This window comes from Panthera tigris, chromosome A1, assembly GCF_018350195.1.
Source record: "Panthera tigris isolate Pti1 chromosome A1, P.tigris_Pti1_mat1.1, whole genome shotgun sequence".
NCBI classification, from domain to species: Eukaryota; Metazoa; Chordata; class Mammalia; order Carnivora; family Felidae; genus Panthera; species Panthera tigris.
This window is the reverse complement of record NC_056660.1, coordinates 60,752,353-60,775,426: the sequence shown is the minus strand read 5'-3', so window position 1 is coordinate 60,775,426 and position 23,074 is coordinate 60,752,353.

The window sequence follows — 23,074 nt, the reverse complement described above, 5'->3', positions numbered from 1 at the left end:
GCCACTTAGAAGATACAAAGTGTGGAGACATGGCTTTTGTGAGAAACGGATCATAGCCCATGTGGTGGGGAGAGACCCCTGGTAGCAAAGAAGGGTGAGAGATAAACTAGCACACAAAGCAGCACATGGAGAAAATAAATCCCCATTGCAATTGGTTTGGAATGTGAGAAGGCTCAAATTCCATGAGTTATTGCAAATAGTGGTACTTAAAGTCTAGAGTTTTAAAGGTCAGAGTGCTTGGCTCTGGGAGAGATCAGAGGACATCAGTGCTGCTCTTGGAGAAAACAGAGGGCAAACAACTTAGGGACATACAGTATGGAAACGAGAATCTGAAAAGTACCTGGAACAAAGAACGGAGAAGTTAGTTGCTCACTTCAGAGCATGATCCAGAGAGGTAGCATTCACGGAGAGACCCCTCTGGGAAAAAAGGAATTGGCTAGTGTCATTTTCCTCCCTCATATCTTCAGCATAATTAGAGATCCACCTGCTGGAACCAGAGGACGGCTGACACTTGCTACCTTACTTGCACCAAGCTCTATCTCTCTACACTCTAGAAGAATCACCCTTCCTTGTCATTCTGTGTTAGTCCCAGGATGGTGGGCCCTATCCTCCAGAAGACCAGCCCAAACCCCTGCGCATACCACGTCTTCTTACCTGAAAGTTTTAAGAGGCCTTGGTTCCAGTGGTGGTGGCACCAGGTCTCATCTCCCAAGCATATCAGAGCACATCTAGTTAAAACTATCCACATTAAGGTCAGAGACCAAACACTGCCCACAACAGGCAAAGAGAGCCTCTGCAGACTACTGGCCTGAAGGATAAAATAGGCCTGACAAAATAGCAGAGAACACACAGGACACATTGGAGATACTCCTAGAAGCACCAGGCCCTAGGTAATAGGGGACACTACACTGCAGGGCACCACATGACCTCTTCTTCATAAAGTCATTATACTAAAAAAAGAGAGACATAAATGACTTTCCTAACACAGACAAACAAGTACAAAATGCAAAGACAAAGGAGACTTACAAAGTGCAAAGACAAAGGAATTGGTCCAAAATGAAATAACAGGACAAGGTCATGGCCAGAGATCTAAGCAAAACAGATATAAGTAACATGCTTGAAGGAGAATGTAAAGCAATGATCTTAAGGATACTCACTGGACTTGAGAAAGAATAGAAGACATCAATGAGACCATTAACACAGATAAAAGGATGCACATAGCAAAGAGAAGGGGATAAATAAATAAATGAGAAACACACTTGACCGAATGAGTGGCACGATGGAAAAAGTACAAAACTAATTAATGACCTAGAATTCAGAGTAATGGAAAGTGACCAAGATGAACAAAAGAGAGAAAAAATAATTATGCAAAATGAGAATAGAATTATGGAACTCAGTGACTCCATCATACATAATAACATTTGTATTATAGGAGTCCCAGAAGAAGAAGAGAGAGAAGGGGGGAGGGGGCAGAGAATTTATTTGAAGAAATAATAGCTGTAAACTTTCCTAATCTGGGAAAAGAAACACATACTAGATCCAAGAGGCATACAGAACCCCCAAGAAAACTAACAAAAACAAAACTACACCAAGACATATTGTAATTAAAATGGCAAAATATAGTGATAAAGGAAAAAAAAAGCATTGAGACAAAAGAAGACAATTACATACAATGGAAACCCCATAAGGCTATCAGTGGATTTTTCAGTAGAAACTTTTCAAGCCAAAAAGAAGTGGAATGATATATTCACAGTGCTGATTTCTACCCCCCCCAATGATAATTAAAATGAAATAAAATAAAATAGAATAGAATAAAATAAAATAATAAAAAAAACATAGCCGAGAATACTCTATCTATCAAGGCTATCATTCAGAATAGGAGAGATCAAGATGTTCCCAGACAAACAAAAACTAAAAGGATTCATGACCATTAAACCAGCCTAGCATGAAACATTAAAGAGGACCCTTTGAGTAGAAAGCAAAGACCAAAATTGACAATGTAAATATAGAAAACACAAAAGCAATAAAAATGAATATTTCTATAAAAAATCAGTCTAGGAACTCACAAAATAAAAGGATTTTAAATATGACACTATGTATGTAAAAAGTGGGTAGGAGTACAGAATGGGTTTAAACTTAAATGACCATCAGCTTTATATAGACTGCAGTATGTAGAAGATGTTATAAACAAACCTAATGGTAACCAAAAATTTAAAAACACACCAATAAATATGCAAAGAATAAAGATAAGGAAATCTGACTGTATCTAAAGAATATAACTAAAGAAAACCAGCTAACCATGAAAGAAAGACAAGAAAGGATAAGGGAAAGTCTTCAGAAACAACTACAAAACAAGTAATAAAATGACAATAAACACATATCTATCAATAATTACTTTGAATGTAAGTGAACTAAAGGCTCCAATCAAGAGACACAGGGTGATAAACTGGATTTAAAAAAAAAAAAAAAGACCTATCTATTTGCTGCCTATGAGAGACTTATCTTAGAACTAAAGACACCTGCAGATTGAAAGTGAGTGAATGGAGAAATATTTATCATGCAAATGGATATCAAAAGAAAGTTGATGTAGCGGTGCCAGGAAGGCTCAATTGGTTAAACGTCTGACCCTTGATTTTGGCTCAGGTTATAATCTCATGATTTGTGAGTTTAAGTCCCACATCAGGCTTTGCACTGACATTGCGGTGCCTGATTGGGATTCTCTCTTTCCCGGCTCTCTCTGCCCCTACCCTGCTTTCTCTCTCTCTCTCAAAATAAATACATAAACTTAAAAAACTTAAAAAAAAAATAAATCCAGTGTAGCAATACTTATATTGAGCAAAATCGACTTTAAAGCAAAGATTGTAACAAGAGACAAAGAAGGAAAGTATATAAAAATAAAGGGGGAAATCCAACAAGAAGTTATAACAAATGTAAATATTTATCTACCCAACATGAGAGCATCCAAATACATAAAACAGTTAATAACAAACTTAAGGAAATAACATAATAATATAATAATAGTAGGGGACTTTAATACCTCACTTACATCAATCTAAAGAGATCATTTAAATAGAAAAGCAACAAGAAAATGATGGCTTTGAATGACACACTTCACCAGATGGATTTAACAGATATATTCAGAACATTCTATCCTAAAACAGCAGAATACACATTCTTTTCAACTGCACATGGAACATTCTTCAAAATAGATCATATATTAGGCCCAAAACAATCCTCAACAAATTTAAGAAGATCCAAGTTATGCCATTAAACTTTTCTTATCACAATGCTATTAAACTAGAAGCCAACCACAAGAAAAGAAATTGGAAAGATCACAAATACATGGAGGTTAAACAACATGCTACTAAACATTGAATGGGTCAACCAGGAAATTAGAGAAGAAATTTAAAAAGTACATGGAAACAAATGATAATGAGAACACAATGATCCCAAATCTCTGGGATGCAGCAAAAGCAGTTCTAAGAGGGAAGTTTATAGCAATACATGCTTAACACAAGAAGTAAGAAAACTCTCAAATAAGGAACCTAACCTTACACCTAAAGGAGCTAGAAATGAACAACAAACAAAACCTAAAATCATCAGAAGAAATAAGGATTAGAGCAGAAAAAAAATGGTATAGAAACTGAAACAAACAAACAAACAAATAAATAAATAAATAAGACAGATCAATGAAACCAGGAACTGGTTCTTTGAAAAAAATCAAGAAAGTTGATAAACTGCTAGCCAGAATCATAAAGAAAAAAAAAGAGAGAGAGAGAGAGAGAGAGAGAGAGAGAGAGAGAGAGAGAAAGGACTCAAAATCACAAATGAGAGAGAAGAAATAAAAACACCACAGATATATAATTGTAAGAGAATATTATGAAGAAAACACATGTCAAAAAGTTGGACAACCTAGAAGAAATCAATAAATTCTTAGACACATATAACCTACCAAACCTGAAACAGGAAGAAAGAAAATTGGAACAGATTGATTACCAACCAAGAAATTGAATCAATAATCAAAAAAAACCTCCCAGTAAACAAAAGTCCAGGACCAGATGACTTCACAAGTGAATTCTACCAAACATTTAAAGAAGAGTTAAAATGTATTCTTCTCAAATTATTCCAAAAAAAATAGAAAAGGAAGAAAAGTTTCCAAATTCATTCTGTGAGGCCAGCATTACCCTGATACCAAAACCAGATAAAGACACCACAAAAAGAGTACAGACCATTACCCCTGATGATCATGGATGCAAAAATCCTCAACAAAATTGTAGAAAATCTAACAATACATTAAAAAAATAATTCACCACGATCAACTGTGATTTATTCCTGGGTTGCAAATATTCAATATTTGTTAATCAATCAATGTGATACACCACATCAATAAGAGAAAAGTAGAACCATATAATCATCTCAGTAGAGGCAGAAAAAGCATTTGACAAAGTACAACATCCATTCATGATAAAAAACCCTCAACAAAGTAGGTTTAGGTGTAACATATCTCAACATAATAAAAGCCATATATGAAAAATCCACAGCTAACATCATCTTCAATGGGGAAAAAACCAAGAGCCATGCACATAGGTTGGAAAAACAAGTATTTTTAAAATGTCTATACTACCCAAAGAAATCTACACATTTAATACAATCCCTATCAAAATACCACTAGCACTTTTCATGGAGCTAGAGCAAACAATTCTAAAATTGTTTTCAAAATCAATAAAGACCCTGAATAGCCAAAGAAGTCTTAAAAAAGAAAGGTAAAGAGGAAGGCATCACAATTCCAGACTGCAAGTTATATTACTAGGCTGTAGTAATGAAAACAATATGGTACTGGAACAACAATAGGCACATAGATTAATAGAACAGAAACGAATATCCAGAAATAAACCCACAATTTTATGATCAGTTAATATTTGACAAGGCAGCAGGGCGCCTGGGGGGGGGTCAGTCAGTTGACCCACGGTTTGTGGGTTGGAGCCCCATGTCAGACTCTGTGCTGACAGCTCAGAGCCTGAAGCCTGCTTTGGATTCTATCACTCCTTCTCTCTCTGCCTCTCCCCTGCTCACACTCTGTCTCTCTCTCTCTCAAAATAAGTGAACATTAAAAATTTTTTTTTAAAAATACTTGACAAAGCAGAAAAGAATATCCAATAGGATAAAGACAGTCTCTTCAACAAATGGCACTGGGAAAACCAGACAGCAACATGCAAAAGAGTAAAATTAGACCACTTTCCTACACCATACACAAAAATAAATTCAACATGGATTAAATACCTAAATTTGAGAACTAAAACCATAAAAATCCTAGGAGAAAGCACAGGCAGCAACCTCTGTGACTTGGGCCATAGCAACTTTTTCTAGAGAAGTTCCCTGCAGCAAGGGAAACAAAAACAAAAGCAACAACAAAAAACAAAAACAAACAAAAAACCAAAACCAAAACAAAACAAACAAAAAAAACCCACTATCATGTCTACATCAAAATAAAAAGCATCTGCATAGCAAAAGAAACAATCAACAAAACTAAAAGGCAACCTATGTAATGGGAGAAGATATTTGCAAATGACATATATGATAAAGAGTTAGTATAAAAATATATAAAGAACTTATAGACTCAATCCCCAAAACAAAATAATCCAATTAAAAACATAAATAGACATTTCTTCAAAGAAGATATACAGATGACCAACATATGAAAAGATGCTCAACATCACTCACCATCAGGGAAATGTGAATCCAAACTACAAGGAGATATCAACTCACACCTGTCAGAATAAATAAAATCACAACATGTGTTGACAAGGATGTAGAGAGAAAGGAACCCTCTTGCCCTGTTGGTGAAAATGCAAACAGGTGCAGCCACTGTGAAAACCAGTATGAAGATTCCTCAAAAACTTATAAATAGAACTATGATCCAGGAATCACACTATTGGGTATTTAACCAAAGAATAGAAGAACACTAATTCAAAGGGATACATGCACCTCTGTGTTTACAGCAGCATTATTTATAATGGGCAAGATATGGAAGCAACCCAAGTGTCCATCAATAGATGAATGGGTGAAGAGGAAGTGGCATATACATACAACAGAATATTATTCCGATATAAATAGAATGAAATCCTGGGGTGCCTGAGTGGTTCAGTTGGTTAAGTGTTCAACTTTGTCTCAGGTCACGATCTCATGGTTCCTGAGTTTGAGCCCCACATCAGGCTTGCTGTTGTCAGGACACAGCCTGTTTTGGATCCTCTGTCCCCCACACCTCTCTGCCTTCCCAAACCTCTCAAAAAATTAAAAACATGAAATCTTGCCATTTGCATCAACTTGGATTGAGCTACAGAGTATAACACTAAGTGAAATACGTCAGTTAGAGAGAGACAAATACCATATAATTTCATTTATATGTGGAATTTAAGAAACAAAACAAATGAACAAAGTGAAAGGAAGGGAGAGAGAGAGAGACAAACCAAGAAAGAGACTCAACTATAGGGAACAGACCGATGGTTACCAGAGGGGAGATGGTTAGGGGCATGGGTGAAATAGGTGATGGAGATTAAGGAATGCACTTGTCATTATGAGCACTGGGTGATAAAAATAAAAGCTTAAAATATTATTTTATAAAACCTCGTGGATGCCTTACTAGTGGAAGAAGTACCCTAAATTTTGAAGGTAAGAAATAGTAATAAATGCATTTTAATAGTGCATTTGATTTTAGCTTAACAGGGAAACCACAGCTTTAGCCATTGAGTATATTCTCAGAATGCAACGGAGTGGATGGAGAATCCTTTATCAGAACACAACATCTCCTGAATGACTGCTAAAAGTCTTGGACATATTCTGCTCCAAGTCATGAATCCAAAAGAGTAATCCAGGGAAGCTGAAAGCTGACAGTCTGGATTATTGTGGCAGAGTTTCATGTTGTGTGCAGACATGTATTCCAAGTAGACTACACAGAGCAAAAAAATCGTAGAGCTCCAGGGCCAAAAATGTAGCCTTATAAAAATAATCAAACAATGAATCAGGGTTCAAAAAGTGAGAGTTTCCACATGCCAGAGAGTATGATTCAGAGATGGATGTGTCTCGCGGATGGCTACTGTGATTGGAATGAGAATACCAAGGAAATGAGGGTGGATGGATGTGTCCCAAAGGCCAACATTGTACTGTCGCTATTGCTCATTACGATTTTTTCCCCTTGGCTAGTACTGTCACCTCTGTACTGTATGAACATCATATATGCTTTCTGACATCTTCCACTATTGCTCTAATGTCCACATTCACAGAGGAAATAGCTTCCAGAAACAGACAGGATGATGTAAAAACCATGCTCATTTATTTTCCCAGCTTTTCATAAAAATTCATGGCTGAAAGTAACTCCCACTTGTATTTGCTGCAAGGAAACAAATATGAATATTTTCTTGGCTTCATGTCATGATTTTCATATGAAAACATATATAGAATGGAACCACATATAAGATGAAAGGCTTAGAAATATTTGTGGATTGGGTAAATGTGTATGATACCCAGACAAGTGTTCTCAGCTAAAGAAATCTACAACAGTGTTACTCAAACTATGACAAAATGACATGTTTTTGTTTTTCAGTTTTCCAAATTCACTACATGCCTATATATACTTTTAAAGAATATAATTCTGAATTTGTAGAAAAAATAAAAAACAATGAAATATGAACCAAAACACCATTTTAAAATGGATTGTTAGACCCAGTAGATAGTAAAATTCTGTCAAATTATCATGAATGTTTAGTACACTAATTTAAAACTCATCTTAATGGGTATATTCATGTAATTTTAACAAAATGCAAGCTAGTCTATATGACACTTAAAACAAATGAAATGGATAAGAAGGAATGGTGCTCTTATTCTGAAGAAATGTTAAATAAGATAGAAGTGAAAAGAAGAATGGACACATCTTTTAAATAAGTAAATTACTCTGTGCTTAACTGAACCCAGTGAAAGGTCTGATTGATTGTTGTCCTAAGTACAACATTTTTTAATAAGGTGACTGATAGTTCCTTCTGCATTTCTATTCTCAGATTGCTAACGTTGGGGTTCTGAAGGTCCAGTACATGTTTTAAATACTATTACCAAATGGAGATTAACAGAGCAGAAAATATACATGTATAGAGTCTTTCCCGCTTTTTTGTTATCATATTTGGTGTTGTATTTTTAAACTATCAAATTAAGTACTAATCCACATCAGCTATAGTAAATTAATATTTAATTTTCACTTTAAAAGACCCAATGAATTATGTAAACATCAACATTCAAGGGACACATTTATAGAAAATAGGAAAGCCTGATAAATAGAATATGTAAAATTAACTGTCAAGAAATAAGAATAAATACAAAATTATATATTTACCATAACAAAAATCTGAGAGCTAAATATCCACATTATTAGAAGCTATGTGATATTTAAAAAGGTAATGATAAAATACAATGTCACCTAAAGATTAGAGAAAAAGAATGGTATATAATTGTTGTAATGTTTATTTATTTTTGAGAGAGAGAGAGCGCATACAAGTGGGGGAGGGGCATAGAGAGAGGGTGACAGAGCATCTGAAGTGGGCTCTGTGCTGACAGCAGTGAGCTCTATGCGGGGCTGGAACTCAGGAACTGTGAAATCATGACCTGAGCCGAAGTCAGATGTTCAACTGACTGAGCCACCCAGGCACCCCTGGTATATCAGTTTAAATATATATATATATATATACATTATATATATATATATATATATATATACACACACACACACACACACACACACACATAATATATACATATATATATATACACACACATGTATATATATGTATATATCATGTATATGTATATATATATACATATATATATACACACACATAATATATACATATATATATATACACACACACATATATGTATATATATATATATGTATATGTATACATATGTATATATATATATGCTAAAATCAACAAAAGTGAGGGAGTATAGCAATACTGGCAATATCAATTAACACCAAATAAGGAAAAAAATCAGTACAAATGAGTAATATGTCCTCCTGTAAATGTTAAATCCACCAAAAGTTTTGTCATTAATAATTCTTCTTTAATATATAAAATGTTGACATATATAAATGAATGTCCACAAAATAAGAGATGAAACGGTCACAATGTAAATGACACCCTACTGCTGTTGAAAAAATTACAACCAAATCAATGGCTTAAAAATAATACAAACTTATTATTTTGTAGTTCAGGAAGTCAGATGTTCAAGATGGATTTCACTGGGATAGCCTCAAGGTATCAGCAAGTTTGTGTTCCTTTCTGGAGGTTCAACGGGACAACTGTTCCTGACTTTATTGAGCTTCTAAGGCTGCCCACCCCTCTTGGTGCTTGATCTCTTCCTCCATCTTCAGAGCCAACAATGATCATTAAGGCTTCCCCACATTGCCATCTCATTAGCTCTCTCTTTCCTGCCTCAATTTTTCACTTGTAATGGTGCTTATGACTATACTGGCTAACCTGGACAATCAAGGATGATCTCCCCACCTCAAAGTCAGCTGATTAGAAATCTTAATTCCAGGGGCACCTGGATGGCTCAGTCAGATAAGTGCCTGACTTTGGCTCAGGTCATGATCTCGTCATTAGGAAGTTTGAGCCCTACGTTGGGCTCTGCTCTAACAGTGTGGAGCCTGTCTGGGATTCTCTTTCTCCCTCTCTCTGCTCCTCCTCCACTTGCTCTCTCTCTTTCTCTCTCAGAATACATAAACTTAAAAAAAATACTTACGTAAGAAAAGAAATCTTAATTCCATTATCAAACTTAATTTCCATTTGTCATGTAACTTACAGTTTCAGGAGATTAGAATGTGGACATATTGGCAGTGGCATTTTCTGCCTAACACATCATATAATACCTATTTCTGATAAACTAGAACATTTAACAAAAAATAGTGATGATAAAAAGATTGAATAATACAAATAACATACTTACAATAGGATATAAGGAATAACAAAAGACCATTTTATTTACAAGTGTTAAGAGTTTTTCTGTTTAATCTGCTAGGCACATGATACCTAAGGAAAAATGTAATGTCACAAAGTTCATATTATTTGATGAAGAAGTAATAATATTCACACAATATTCAAAACAATGATTGAAATGTGATGTGTGTGTGTGTTGTGCATGTAGTAGTTATAATCACTGGAATTTAATTTTTAAGCAGTCTGTTCTCCATTGTTCTAAGCACAAAGGTAAATGAAGAGTAAAATAACAATTTATTATGAATAAATAAATGTTAGAAAATTAAACTGCAAGGCTCTCATCAAAGTGGTGATGATAAAATTTATACCTTTGTACATATAACAACCTAAAAGAAGTGCTTAAATGACAGATCTCAACATCTCCTTTTTCAAAATGCACAAATAACAATGGGTAAAACCAAAAGGTATAACAAAAGCAATCAAACAGTGAAAATACAAAATGGCATGTTAGAATTTTTTAGGAGTATAACACCAAAGATACATTAAAAAAATCCTCATGGAGAACAGCATCTAAACTTGGTGTGGAATACTTAATCGACATGCAGAAGACTTATAGAGATGATTGGATAAAATAAACAGAAAAATACATTTTTAAGTGTTATACTTTACATGCAAATAAGTGGACAAGGAGGAGAAATAGATAGCCTCAGGAAATGATGTCAACATTTTTAAAGAGCAATTACTTTTTCCAATGCTTTGCCAGAAACAAGAAAACAACACAGTGCTGGAGAATTCCAGCCAAAGGAATAATGGAGCTTAAAGGCAGACAGATCATAAGCAATCAGAGCTATAAGTATTTTCAGATAAATAAGAAAACAAAACAAAAAAAGGACCCTGGAGAAGAATAAAAAAGATGAGAAAATTTCTTGGGGGTGGTGGTGAGGATTGGGCTCTATCCTTGATACTTAGACTAATGTCTGATACTTAATATATCCTCAATAAATACTTGTCAAAGAAATGAAGGAATAACACACACAAAAATACCCTCCTTTCCTCCTGAATTCTAATAAAGGTATAGTTAAATAAAGCTCAGGGTTACCTGACTCAAGGGATATGTGTGGTTGAAGATGGGGGAACCATCTATGCAGTGGGTCAAATTTTAATAGATGCTGAAACATTATTTAAAATACAAAATAGAAAACTGCACAGTGATATTTAATGTACACCCCATAAATTTTACATAGCTTGTAAAGTGTAAATAAAATAAAATGCACATACATGCCAACCACAAGCAAAGTGGCTAGGGGCACTGATAAATATGCCAATATCCTAATACAGTAAAGTGTCGTACATAGAGCTTCAAAGTCATCACTTCTGTCCTCAAAATAATAATGAAGATATTGAAGAAACAGAAAACAAGCAAATTTTCTTAGGCCCAGCAGATTAAGATCACAGAGCAAACTGCCCCCTAAAAACCAGAAAGACTGGTGAATAAGAAGAATTGTAACTTACCAGGAGCTAAAGATGCCAGCAGAGCCAGTCACTGGTAGGGATACTTAAAGGACACTGATACCTGGAGACTTGAGTGGACTAGTCGGAGAGATAAAACTCCTGGAGACTCATCCTGAGGGGGACTTCTACACTTTTGTGAATGATACTTCTAGGAACTCTACGAGGTACTCAGTGAGATGACTGAAGAAAGACCCCATCCTCTCATACTTCTGGCAGGAAATGGGAAAATTAACCACTTTGAGATACTCTGAAAGCACTCTGTCTTCTGTTACAAAGGTCTGATCACAAGGAAATCTATTTTACTAGAGCATGGCCAACCTATGGGAGGGAAATACCTAACTCCAGCCCTGTGGTCTTTGATGTGAGAGGAGGGAAACACCCAATTTCAGCTCTATCAAGCCTTCCTGTCTCATCTGTGAAGGTCACAGCCCAGGAACAAAAACTGACTAAAAGAATGAGACCTAATTTTGGGATTATGGAATGCTTTCTCTCCCCTTACAGCTTCTCAACACATCCACAGGGCTCCTGTGTAATAACAAGGGGTTACAGCTGAAAGAACTTCTATGCCAAGGCTCTATTTAAGAAGGGATTGCTTAAGAAATCCAAAACAAAAAAGATAAAGGAAGGAAGGAAGGGAGGAAGGGAGGAAGGAAGGAAGAAAAAAAAAGGACAGTAGAGGAAATTTTAGCCTCTGACACTGTAGCTATAACAAATGGTAAATAGAACCTAACTCCTAGTCAGATAAACGTAAAATCTCACACTATAAGCCTATTCCCATCAGTTCTTTTTACCCTATATAGGCCGTGTCTGGCTCTGGAGAAAAAAATACAATGCAGGGGAGAAGCTGAAAAACACTATTGAAGAGACCAAGTAAGAACTAGGCATGAATAAGGAAGACTCTGGAACAATGAGACTGGGACTTTAAAATAAGGATGAATTTGCTTTAAAAAATAAAATAAAATAAGGATGATTTATAAGCTATTGGATCTAACTGAAAAAGTAAAAAACATGCAAGAACAGATGCTGAACATAATTGGATGAAAACTGTAAGAGTCAAAAGTAAATATTAGAAATCAAAAACACTGTAAAAGAAGTGAAAAATTTATTTAATAGGCTCATCAGTAGACTGACACAGTCAAGAATCAATGGACTTGAATATAAGTTGAAAGAAATCTCTCAAACTGAAAAGCAAAGAGAAAAAATAATGGAAAAAGTGGAACAGAATACCCTATAACTGTGAGGGCAATTACAACAGGAGTAACATGCACATAATAAATAGACCAGAGGGGGGGAAAAAAGAGAAAAAAAAAGATAAAATATTTGGAGAAATAATTGCTGGAAGTTTTCCAAAATTCATGATTGACACTAAACCACAGGTTCACAAAGCTCGAAGAACAACTATTAGGATAAATATTAAATAATTTATACCTAAGCCTAATAACTTATACCTAATACCTATATGTATTAACTTATAATAAATAACTTGTATATATTCAAACTGCAGAAAAATCAAAGAAAAAGAAAAAAATCTTAAAAGAAGCCATTAAGGAGGGGATAGTCATTTATACAGGATCAAGAATAAGAATTATATCAGATTTTTATTCAGAAATCTTACAAGCAAGAAGAGAGGAAAGTGAAATATTTAGTGTTGACAGAAAAAAAAACCAAAACCAAACCAAAAACAACCTAGAATTCTGTTCTCAGTGAAATTAGTAAAGGACAAATATTTTCTCAGAGAAACAAAAAAATAAAGGCATTTGTTGCCAGAAGACCTGCTTTACAAGAAATGTTAGATGTCTTCAGAGGGAAGAAAAATGATAGAAAGCATAAACTTAGATCTTAATGAGGAAAGGAACAGTGTTAAAGAATAAATAAATAAAAGTGATAAAACATGTAATTGCTCATTCTTTAATTGTTCTTACTCTTATTTGATGTAACAAATAAGTTTGTTCAAAATAATAATAGTAAAGATGTATTGTGTGATTATAGTATATGTGTAAGTGAAATGAATTGAAACAATGTAACAAGAAACAGAAGAATTGGAGTACTCTAAGATACTGGTATTACCCAGTAAATTATTTGAAAGTGAACACAGATTAGTAATAAATGAATAGAGCAAACTCCAAGACAATCATTTAAAAAATTAGTAAAATAATTTAGTAGTATCTCAAAAGAAATTTTAAAAATATTTTGAAACAAATGGAAATAGAATTTACAAAATTTGGGGGTTACAGTGAGGGCAGTGTTTAGAAGCAAAGTTATAGCATTGACTATATCAATTAGAAAAGAAGAAAAATCTAAAATCAATAATCTAAGATCCTGAGAAAACTAGAAACAAATAATTATTTAAACCCAAAGTAAGCTAAAAAAAAATCCTAAAGAATAATCCAATGAAATTGTAGATCAAAAGAGAGAGTGAGAGAGAGAGAGAGACAAAACCAAAGCTAATTAATTCTTTGAAAAGATCCATACAATTGATAACCCCCTGGGCATGCTAGGGAAGATAAAGAGAGAAGCTAAAAATTGCTTCTAATATCAGAAATGAATTCTGGAACATCACTATTGATCCCATGGACATGAAAAAAAAATAATAAAAGAATATTATGAAAGTGGCACCTGGGTGGCTCAGTTGGTTAAGCATCCAACTTCAGCTCAGGTCATGATCTCATGGTTTGTGGGTTCGAGCCCTGTGTCAGGCTCTGTGGTGAGAGCTCAGAGCCTGAAGCCTTTGGATTCTGTGTCTCCCTTTCTCTCCACCCCTCCCCTGCTCACACTCTGTTTGTCTGTCTCTCTCAAAAATAAATAAACATTAAAACATTTTTAAAAAAATAAATGTAGTAAATATGTATAACATCTATATGAGATAAACTACAAAACTCTGATGAGATAGATCAAAGAAGATCTAAATAAATATAGAGATATTCCATGTTCATGATCAGGAAGACTCAATGTTGTCAGTAGTCAGTTTTTCCCAACTTGATTCATACATTCAATATGATCCCAATAAAAATGTCAGCAAGTTGCTTTGTGGATATTAATAAAGTAATTCTAAAATTTATTTGGAAAGCCAAAAAATCTAGAATAACAAACACAATCTTGAAGAAGTCAGAAGACTGTCACTACCTTACTTCAAGACTGACTACATATCTGTGTTAATCAAGACAGTGTTTTATTGGTAAGGAAACACACAAAAAGATCAATGAACAAGAAAAGCAAGCTTAGAAAGAGACCTACACAAACACGGTCAAGTAAGATTTGACAAAGAACAAAGGTAGTTGAATGGAGAGAAAGGATATCTTTTCAACAAATGCTGTTGGAACCATAGAAATCTATGTGCAAAAAAAATTTATATAACCACGTAATTGTAATACATTATTAGGTACTTATTAAATATGAAACATGTAATTAGAAACATCTTTCAAAAAATTAACTAAAAATGTATCATAAAACTAAGTGTAAAACATAAATCTATGAAATTTCTCTAAGCTAACACAGAAGAATATCCAGGTGACTTGGGGTTTAGTAGTGACTTTTTGGATATTATACTGAAATACAATCTATAAAAGGCAAAATTGACAAGATAGAACTCACTGAAATTAAAACTTTTGCTATGTGAAAAATTGTCTTAAGAGAAGGACAAAAAAAACCACAGACTGGGAGAAATATTTGCAGAACACATACTTGATGAAGGACTTGTGTCCAAAATAAACAAAGAATTCTTAAAACTCAACAATAACAAACAAAAATAAACAAACCTAATCAATAAAAAATCTGAACAGAAATCTCACCAAATAAGATATACAGGTGGTAAATATCAAAACAAAACAAACAGAAAGTGTTCAACAACACATGTCAAGAATGGCAAATTAAAAAATGAGATAGCACTGTACACCCATTAAAGTGGCTAAAATCCCAAACACAGACGGCAACAAATACTTCTGAGGCTGTAGAACAAGAGGAACTCTCTCATTCACTGCTGGCGGAGCGCAAAATGATACAGCCATTTTGGCACACGGTTTGACAGTTTCTCACACAGCTAAAGCTATACTCTGTCATACGATAGGATTCAGCCATCACACTCCTATATAATTGTCCAAATGAGGTGAAAATTTCTGTCCACCTAAAAATTTACAAATGAACATTTACAATTGTATGCATAATTGCCGAAATTCGGAAGCAACCAGGATGCCCTTTGATACATTGAGTGGTTAAATCGTGATACATCCACACAATGGAAAGTTACCAAATCATACCAAGAAGTGACCTCTCCAGCCAGGAAAAGACATGCAAAACCTTAAATGAATGAATTCTAATGCAAGGAGGTCAATCTGCAAAGTCTACATATTATATGATTCTAACTACAGACCTTCTGAAAAAGGCAAAACTATACAGAGAGTAAAAATATCAGGGGTGACCAAAGTTTCAGGTGGAGGAAGGGAGGGAAGAATGGATAGATGGATCACAGGAGATTTTTAAGACAGTAAAAATATTTTGTACAATACTGTTAAGGTGGGTACATGACATTATGTATTTGTTAAGTCCAATAATCAACACCACACTAATAAGGCAGGGTGGCCATAATAGGAGAAACCGTGGGAGTGGAGGATGGTCGGGGAATAGGAAGTATCTGAGAACTCTGCATCTGCTGCTCAGTTTTTTCTCTAAACCTAAAACTGCTCTAAAAATATATAGTCTGGGGAGTCTGTCATGAGACAGAGCCCTGAGTTGGGGTCTGTGCTGACAGTGTGGAGCCTGCTTGGGATTCTCTCTCTCTCTGCCCCTCCCCAATTCATGCATGTGGGTGTATATGTATATATATTTATAATCTATTATTTAAAAAAAATAAAAAACAAATCAATCACAACACAAAACAATCACTAGTTGAATTTCTGGTTCCAAATATTACAAATCTGTATGCTTTTCAGCTGTAAAAGCTGATTTAAATTTATTATATAAATGCTAAAATTGCTTAATATTCCTTTTCTCCAACAAAATGCCTGATTCAGAAAATCTAAATGGCTAATTTAGATATAAGAGGAAAAAACCAAATCTTATTAATAGAAAACCATTTTTCCTGCCCTCATTAAAATAATTATTTGAGGATTATTGGTGTAACTGTTTGCCATCCTTTAGTCTTTCCATATGCCTAGGAGTCCATATGTCTAGGTGTAATTCACCCTGTAGTTGGATGTGCAGATTCTTTTAAAATTCAGAGAGACACAAAATACACCTGATTTTTCATCTTCCATGACAGAGAATAGATTGAACAGTGTGATGAGCAGTCTTCGTTCCATATGTTCTGTTTAAATCTTGCCAATTTCAATGCTGTAAAAGGTGAGAATAAAATGAACAACCTATTTTTCATTCTGTATGATTCTCGAGTAAAGGGAAATTACTTTCACATTTGGTGGTCAATAAAAAGGTGTAATAAAAAGTTTAATTTAAAGTGAGTCTTAAATAAGATGATTTGTAAAATAGGCAAAAAAGGAGCCCAGAAGTTGCAGCAGATGCAGAGTTTGGTGAAGGCAAACTAAAAGGCAATAGTTGGAAAATGATGCTGTGGAAGTTTCCAGAGATTGATCACGGCAGCATGGTGAATCATTCAGACTGGGGAAAAGCTATGTATCAAGGAACTGTTTAGAGTTTATTTTAAAAATGAGAAATGTGAAGTGGGTAATGATGCTATCTTCCACATGCTGAAGTAAAAATGAAGCCTATTTATGACAAGAAGAGTGGGGTGGCAATTAAAATAATTAAGAGACTGTCGTTTGAGGGGCTAGTAGTTTTGATCTTGCAGATAAGGGTGTGTGTGTGTGTGTGTGTGTGTGTGTGTGTGTGTGTGTGTGTGTAAACAAATTCCACTTGAAAAGATTACAGGAGGGCAAACAAAAAATGTACAGCAGTTGATGGATTCTAGCAAATAAAAGAAATGTCACATTGCTGATAAAATTTGGGAGATTTACAAAGAGATGTTATATTTGAATGAATGAGATAATCAGGGATTATACTGAATTAAACAATGGCTTAAATGCAGACAGACTGGGGATACAAATATGGATATTTCTCTTGCTGGGTCATATAAAACAAATTGATGTCCTTCTATTAGCTTGATATAGCATACCTGATGCCCTGAACCAACAAGACTGAATTGCTCTGAAACATTTAGTTAGGCTATGGGCTTAATAATAAATGTACGGCTTATTTTTTTAACTTACTTTTAGTTTATTTTTATTTTAAAGCACACCTGCTTACTTAGTATGTTTTACTCTATCCTTTGAATATATGGGTTTTCATTAATGGGTATGTTATATAGATAATATAATATACTGGAAACATTACAATCAGAATTATAATTGAAAATTCATGTGTATCTGTTTCACCTATAATTGATTCCTTCAGATTATTAGCCTAAAAAACTTTCTATTAAAATGTTCTATTTTTTCTTTTAAGTTTGTTTAAACTCTTGAAATCCTCTTCAATGTCTGTGATAGTATTCTTCCAAACATGGCATATAATATTATATCTAATTAGTTAGCCAAACCTTTTAAGTGTATTACCTCTATAAAATTGTGTATCTTAATATTTTGCAAAATAATTTCTTTAATTAAACGGAAAGAGATTGTTCAACTGTGATATGTTTTCTTTAATTCTTTAGGTACTTTAAATATTAATGTTTTAAAGTGAGGAATTTTAAAATCTAGTTCACATCAATTAACATATCAATTACTACAGGAATCTAGGAGTCCCAGGGCTTGTTTTGTTTGTATGCTTTGGCTTCCAACTGGCAGTTGCAATTTGTACATCATAAAATCTATGATGAATATTCAACACCAGTTCAAGTTAGGTAAATTCAAACTGCACTTGCATAGTTGTAATTACTGTGTTAGTAATTTGCTAATTTTTTCTCAGGAGATGCTGTCTGCACTATCCAGAAAACTAAATAAATATATATGTAGTGTGTGTGTGTGCCTGTGTGGTATATAATTAGCATATATACTATATATAACATATATATAAAGAGTGCACATTGTGTGGAAGGCAAGTTAACACCTCTATCCTAAGAAAGATAATATTTTTACCCCTCCAAATTTAATTTCACATGTTTAGTGATGTTTATACAAAACAGTATCAATTTACATAAGAAATTCTACTCAAAAGATTCCTATATTTCATGCCTTCTCACATAACTCAAATGGCTCAGTTGGTTAAGTGTCAGACTTCAGCTCAGGTCATGATCTCGTGGTCATGGGTTCCAGCCCCACGTCCAGCTCTGTGCTGATAGCTCAGAGCCTAGAGCCTGCTTCTGATTCTGTGTCTCCCTCTCTGCTCTCCCCTACTTGCACTCTGTTTCGTCTTTCTCAAAAATAACTAAACATTAAAAAAGAAAGAAAAAAGAAAAAAAAAGAAAACAGAGTTTCCGGGAAATGTGGGGAAAGATAGTATAATTGAATTATAATCAATTACATATTACATACCACTGTGTATACAAGCTTACATAAATGTGCACTTTCATTCTTTTAAATTACTCTCATATGAATTGATAAAACTTGTGTGTTGTGTTCTGAAATTTACTAAAATACAATAACTTTAACAATTAAACCATTTTCAAACCACATTTCACACAGTTGAAGTATCTGTTTCTGAAAAATGTGTGTGTATGAAGTTTCTGTCCATTTGTCAATTTATCATCTATAAATAGCTGAAGATATTTTAAATAACTTTGGAAGGTATATTTCCATAATTTAAAATATATCTAATATGGGATACATATATAAAAATCACACTATGGGTCATAATTTAAACAAAACAAAACCAGTTATCTTATGGACTGCCTGAACAGAGGTGCTGTAAGAGGCTTGTCAAGAAATATCCTAGGGCTGCACCATCCAATATGGCAGACATCAGTCACATGTGGCTACTGAGCACTTGAAATGCTGCGAGTCAAACTGAGGAACTTAAATTTTAATTTTCTTTATTTTTTAGATATTTATTTTTTAGAGACAGGGAGAGAGGGAGAAAGAAGGGAAGGGGCAGAGACAGAGGGAGACAGAGGAACCAAAGCAGGCAGAGCCCAATGCAGAGTTCAAACTCATCAAAGTATGAGATCATGACCTACGCCAAAGTTGGATGCTTAACCAATTGAGCCACCCAGGCGTCCATTCATTTTCTTTAATAATAAGTAACTTAAGTTTAAAAACTGAAATAGTATCGAATAGAGATCAAGTATTTCTCATGAAAGTTTAGTATTCTATTTGAGATGTCCTTTGCAACTATGGAATACACACTGGCATTCAAAGTCTTGGTATGATCGAAAAGAATGTGGAACATTTTATTGATAATTATTATGTTGACTACATGTTTAGATGATGTTTCTAAAGGGTTAAGTGCAACATAACACTAAGACAAATTTTATTATTTTTAACTTTTAAAAAAATTGCCCTCTGACTCTTCTACCCTCTATCTCTGACTCGCCTCTCTCCACATCTGCCTTTCTTGTCCTCCACTACAAGTGGAGGTGGCACCAGTTCACTTGCATTGTCCTCGCTGTCACACTTTTCTTCACCTTTTCATGATTCAACAATAAAAGGAAACCATTGGCGACTTAGATGGCAGATGCTCTTCTGAAGCAAATAGAGTGCTAAGTACTTAGTATGTTGCTGTTGATCTTGAGAACGCTCTTTTCTCCACATTTATTTAAAGACCCTGAAAGGCAGTTTATCTTTTCTTGGCAGGGACAGATTCAAAGCTGTAGTGCCTTATGTCAGGGCTGTATCAACCCTTCAGCTCGCTACCTCAAATTATTCAGGCTTGTCCACTATTTTGACAAAGTCATTCTGATTGGACCTGTTGAGTTGGAGTCAGCATACAGAATAGGTCCTTAGAAGCTAAGTGTATGCCAGAGGCTCAGAAATCTATCACATGATTATTAGGGGGCATTCAAAGACTCTATGGGTCCAGTGGCATAAGGCAGGTTAATATATTGTCTTCAAGATGAACACCTTATTTACATATTCCCAGAAAAGACACATGCCTAGTAGGTCTCTGAATTTAAACAGCAAACCTATACTTTATTGGGACTTACTACCTTGACTCATTTGCCAATCAAATTATAAGTTTGGAATGGGTCAATGTTTCCACGCTAGCTACTCTGCCCTTGCTGTTTGGCCCAAAAGATCTGAGAGTGCTTCAAGTATCTATGGCAAATACATTTTGTATTTTGAAGCAAACCCATGTTCTCTTCTGCATATATACACCTACCTTGTGAGCCAACAGCGAAAGCTTGGTGCTGGGCCCTTGCAGAGACCAAATCCTTGTCCACAGTTTCAAGGCACCATGACACTCAGAGAAGCCCATCATGAATTGGATGTTATCAGACACAGCAAGCCATGGATTTGGGGGTGTGCAGCCATACCCCACCATCAAATGAAAGTGCTTTGTATGAGATGGACCAGAGCAGAGGCAACAGCAGCAGACGGGACATTCATGGAGAATCTTCACTGAGTGTTTGTCTTCCACTCATTTTGCAGCAGTATCCTGAAATGGTTGGTGTGAAATTTTTCAGAGATTTTGGAGAACTGCAGCAGTTTCTCGGTGTGATTTTGAGAAACCGCCCCTTCTGCACAGTGAGGTATTGAGTATCTGCGGCCTCGTCTCTTCAGCTGCCGCTTCCCCTGACTCCGGCAACCCTCTTCCTTTTTTTGTGCTGAGTATGCCAAGATTCTGACAACAGTAAACTGTTGTTTTTCTTCCCAGAATCCTGAACTGGTTCTAGTTTTGTGACTGAACCAGACTACTGAAAACAGACTGCTGTGTCCCCTGACAGAGTTCTAGGAGATGATGCACAGCAAGTGTCTTTCTAGCACACAGCATGCAGCAAGGCTGCATAAGTCTTCGTTGGGTCTCGTCACTACATAGTTACATCGCACTTATTGTACTGTAGTTGACAGAAAATTGTTTCTTAGATCTTGATTAATGGATAGCAAAGCATAGCTTGAAACTTGCTAGAGTCATATTTTTGTATTATATTTCATTGATAGATAACATTAACACTTTGGACATATTTTTTATCTCTCATGTATACTATATATGTAGATATTTTAATTATTTTGAGTTTATTTATTTTGAGAAACAGAGAGGGCAAATAGGGGAGGGACAGAAAGAGACAGCGAGAGAGAGAATGCCAAGCAGGTTCCAAGTTGTCAGCATGAAGCCTGATGCACAGTTCAAACCCACAAACTATGAGATCATGACCAGAGCTAAAACCAAGAGTTGGATACTTAACCCACACCCAGGTGTCTCTCGAATATAATATATATTACTAAAAATTTGAAAATTTCAGGATAATCTCACATCTTTTATGACCTTATCAACCCTTTGTGCCTAATATTAACTGTTGTTTCTTTCAAGATTAGAAACATTCCAATTTTCCACAGCAAGATTATTTTATCATGTTACCTTTTTCTGATAGGTACTTTAAGGCTTTACTAAAATTTGGGATATTTCAATACAATTCTGGAAAACACATAATGCTGGTGATATGCTACCTAAATACCCCATCTCTTGTGTCAAGAAGCAGAACATAGGTGTTTTACCCATTCAATTTATCAAAAAAAAAGGAGGCATTACTGTCCCATAAAATGCTTTAACATGATTATCATCGTTTATGCATCTGAAGATATTACCAGATATATTTCATGCTTTATTTGAAAGATACGGATCAATGCTAATGTTATTAGAAGCATTAACTCTAAATGTTACTAGGAGTTTGTCATGTCCTAATTGTGGCAACTCTCCCAAGGAATCAATATCTGTCTGTATCTGGGATAAAGATATGTGTCTGTGAACTAAACACACTGAGACTTTCCTTTATCAATTCAGAGTATCGGAGTTTAATGAATGACTAATATGAGATCAGTTGCACAGCAAATGAGCACAATGCTAAAGTGCAAATTCAGGTCTGTGCGTGTTTGTGTACAAGTGTGTCATGAATACGTTTGTGTATGAGGGGGGGTGAAGGACAAGTACTCTTTTTTTTTTTTTTTAATTTTTTTTCAACGTTTTTTATTTATTTTTGGGACAGAGAGAGACAGAGCATGAACGGGGGAGGGGCAGAGAGAGAGGGAGACACAGAATCGGAAACAGGCTCCAGGCTCCGAGCCATCAGCCCAGAGCCTGACGCGGGGCTCGAACTCACAGACCGCGAGATCGTGACCTGGCTGAAGTCGGACGCTTAACCGACTGCGCCACCCAGGCGCCCCACAAGTACTCTTAAAGTAAGGACTGTGTAGTGGGTGGAAAGCAAGTCAAGGCAAGTCTCTTCTCATAATTAGGCCAAGGAAGTGTTTATGGGTACACTGATTACCTGATTTTATAATATAACGCCAAACAGTCCAAAAAAAGGAGCAACCTTTTATGAGTAGTAGTTTAGTCAATGTTCCCCCTTTCCTTTTATGCTGCTTTTCTGGGTGACACTCCATTTTCCAAAAACTTCCTTTTGAGTGCTGACATTTCTAATTTACTAAATTCTTCTTGCCAATGTGTAATCTCTTCCCTTTAATGTTTTGTAACAATGGTGCTTC